This window comes from Lepeophtheirus salmonis, unplaced genomic scaffold (assembly GCF_016086655.4).
Source record: "Lepeophtheirus salmonis unplaced genomic scaffold, UVic_Lsal_1.4 unplaced_contig_8024_pilon, whole genome shotgun sequence".
NCBI classification, from domain to species: Eukaryota; Metazoa; Arthropoda; class Copepoda; order Siphonostomatoida; family Caligidae; genus Lepeophtheirus; species Lepeophtheirus salmonis.
In genome coordinates this window covers 1-3617 of record NW_027296148.1, presented here as the reverse complement: position 1 = coordinate 3617, position 3617 = coordinate 1, and the positions used below count along the sequence as shown (strand labels likewise).

Genomic DNA, 3617 nt, shown 5'->3' with positions numbered 1-3617 from the left:
GGAGGGGTGCGAGGAGTCGCTCAAGTAATCTCCTATGAAGTATTTTTTACTGTTCTAATTTTTGTATTAATGGGGCTGAGGTGATAGGTTAACATTACTTGGTAATATGTTATTTAGGGGGTATTTTTATGTCTATTTTTTAAGTCTTCCAATGATCTACCTTTGGTTTTTAACCATCTTAACTGAGACTAATCGAACTCTGTTCGAGAGAGTTAGTGGCTGGGTTTAATAGAGGGTTTGCTTTTAGAGGAGTATGCTTCTATCCTACAATTGAGGAGTAAATTTAGACCATTCTTATCAAAAGAGATAGTTTCTTGTTTTATGTTATCAGAAGTTTGGGGAGGTTTTTTTGGGTATGGAGGCGGGGCACTTACCCTTGGAATCGATATGACAGGTTGATAGGTCGGTGCTGGAAGTCTCTTTTACCTAGAGTTATGCTTGGAGGGGGGACTATAAAAAAGTGATTATGATCTTGTAACCATAAACATATTTAGGAATTTATACCTATTAAGAGGATTTTGGTCAGGGTTGGTAGGCTTAGGTATAAGAATTATTATTCGACTTGAGCTGTCTCTGCCTGGGGCGTACTTGGGGGACTCTCAAATTTATAATGTTGTTGTGACCACTCATGCTTTTATCATAATTTTTTGTCATAGTTATACCTGTATTAATGGGGGGGTTTGTTAATTGGGTGGCCTTAATATTGGGGGATCTTGACATGGCTTTCTCTCATCTAAATAACCTAAGATTTTGGTGTTTGATGCTCTCCTTGAGTTTACTATTAATTATGGCGTTAGTAGAAGGTGGGGCAGGTACAGATTGAACAGTATACCCCCCCCCTATCTTTGGGAGTTTTTCAGAAGGGATTTAGTGATTTTTTCCCTCCACTTAGCTGGAGTGTCTTCATTATTAGGGGCAGTAAACTTTATTAGCACTATCACCAACTTGTGATGCCTAGGTCTTTTGGTAGGGCCGATAGGATTTGAGAATAGCTCAGAATGGGAACAGTGTTTGCTTTAATATTGGGATTTACTCATTGGTACCCTTTACTTACAGGCCTTACCATAAATTTAACAATGAGAACGGCTCAGTTCATCTTGATATTTAATAGTGTATATATAACTTTTTTCCCTACACATTTTCTTGGGCTGTCTGATATAACCCGACGGTATCGGGACTGCCCAGATTTTTATTATTTGTGAAACCAGGCGGCAAGTTTTGGTTCTTACCTGACTTTTTTTTCTGATGTAGTATTTGTAGGGATAGTGTGAGAGTCTTTAGTGAGATTGCGTCCTGTCTTGCGCGTATTTGATAGGAGCAGATCCATCGAGTTTAAGCACACTTATCCTACCCATAACCATGCTTACAATTTTTGCCCCCAGTTAGCCTTAGCCTAATAGTTAATTCTAGAAAGCGTTATAGCTACAGAATTGAAGAAATTATATGCAGGATTTAATTTTATCAAATATATCTAACTAATACATTTTAAAAATTAAGGGGAAATAATATGACAGTGATAGTCTGAAAGTACTTAAGTCATAAATATCAACTAATACGATATATTTATTAGGCATATTACCCCATGATTTTTTGCTTTTTTTCTGTTTATTTTTTAGGGAAGTGTTGCTTGATATAATAAAGGTAACGACGTGTCGACCACACAATATGTTTCCTACAGATACTATAAGCCTTAAACTATAATTGGGGAATATAATTTATTTTTAATTCACGAAACTTTTAATTGCTTTGGCGGGTGAATTTAAATTATATTCACTCAGTTTAGAAGGGAGGCGAGAGCGCCATAATTAACTAAATATTGGTTGAATTTTTATAATTTACTTTATACAACCACTCGGTTGATCCATTGCTTCGAGGTAAAGATTTTGAAAAGATACACACACACAGCAAACTCAAAACAAGAAAATTTAACCTCTTGATTTCAATGTACGTAGGTATGCGCCAAGGTGATTCCAAGATTAAGAAATTATTTATGTATATCTTCACACATGATTGAATGATCAATTTCAATCATTTTATGATAAGATCCAGGATGAGGGTGATAGATTGCATTACTTGTTTTTGACCGGATAGAAGAAGAAGCAAGAGCCAAATTGATCCATGAGGACTTCTTCCCACTTCTCCAAGACACACTATCCCTTGGGTTAAAAAATCTAATGGTATCACATAAGTCAAGTTCCATGATAAGTTTGGTCAATATTTGAAGACCAGGATACCGAAAATTTGATTTATATATATTTATATCAGCAATTAACAGGAGAGGATAAAAGTGATTCTTGCAGACGTTAATGATTGCCTGTATTCTCTAGTGGGAGAAATGTCATATACGCACTTGGGATTATTGATGGTATTTGAGACCAAAGAAAGTATTCCCCTGATGTGTCCAATCTCCTGTGAAAAAGTGATGATAGTTTTTAGGAATACAACACTGGCACTTAAGTGAGCAGGACTTGGAAGTAGGGGACCTCACATCCTGATAGCAGATAATATCCGGTTTTCCATATAGTACACTTTTCATAAGAGAATATCGAGAAATTCGATCTCCTCCCCTCCCCCCTCTTATTCAGTGACAGTATTTTAGCGATTCCCATATTAATATTTTGATCCCTAGAAATAGGGAAGAATTATTTTTTTTAGAAGCTTATTAGGAGTTTGTTTTTTCTGTGGGGAGGGACCGGAAATTGAAGAATATTTTTTTGAAACTGAACCAGACATTGTCCTAAATTTTAAAATGAGGTCAGGATTTAGTTTTTTTCCTTTGAATTTTTTCTTCTATCTTCCTTTAGAACACCCGAAGGTGCAATAATTTCTTCAGTTGTATTCACTGTGAAGCAGTCATTTGAATCAATATTCTCTACCATTACCGCAGAGGGAACAATGTTATTTTAATTAAGTAAAGGACGCTTTTCTTTTTTAAGGGTCCTCCTTGGTTTCACGACTATTATCCTCCTCACATATTATTTTTGGTACCTCAGCGGGAACCATATTATTTTCCTCAATTTAAGGACGGTTTTCTACACAAGTTGATCCTTTTTTAGGGCCTTCTTCGGGTTCTCCACTTAAGTACATTAGCATACTCTAGAAAATTTAACCTGGCATCTTATTTTCTTTTTCTATCTCCAAATTAGAGACAACAACAGAGGATAGTTGAAATTCAATCTTGCAACCTAATAATAAGGAAATAACTTTGGTAAGTCAAGCGTAGGGATAATTAGTGGAGCGAAGAATATATTGACAGATTACCCCCCCCCCCATATTCAGTATTAAACCCAGACACTAACTCTCTCGGAGGGAGTTCGATTAGTTTCGGCTAAGCCGGTTAAAAATCAAAGGTAGATCATTGGAGGACTTAAAAAATAGATATAAAAATACCCCCTAAATAACATATTACCAAGTAATGTTAACCTATCACCTCAGCCACATTAATACAAAAATTAGAATAGTAAAACTACTTCATAGGAGATTACTTAAGCGACTCCTTGCACCCCTCCGATATGACAGTAAACACAATTAGACCTCCACCCACTAAGAAATAGAGGTAAACCCTCACCCTCATTCCCGCTAAAAAGCCCAATGAAGAGAGATTTCAAGGTATAAAT

General features: G+C 36.1%; 1 pseudogene; it reads left to right on the top strand.

Annotated features, from left to right (window-relative positions):
* The first annotated feature begins 434 nt into the window (after positions 1-434).
* Positions 435-1020, top strand: LOC139907554 (cytochrome c oxidase subunit 1-like; annotated as a pseudogene).
* The last annotated feature ends 2597 nt before the right edge of the window (positions 1021-3617 follow it).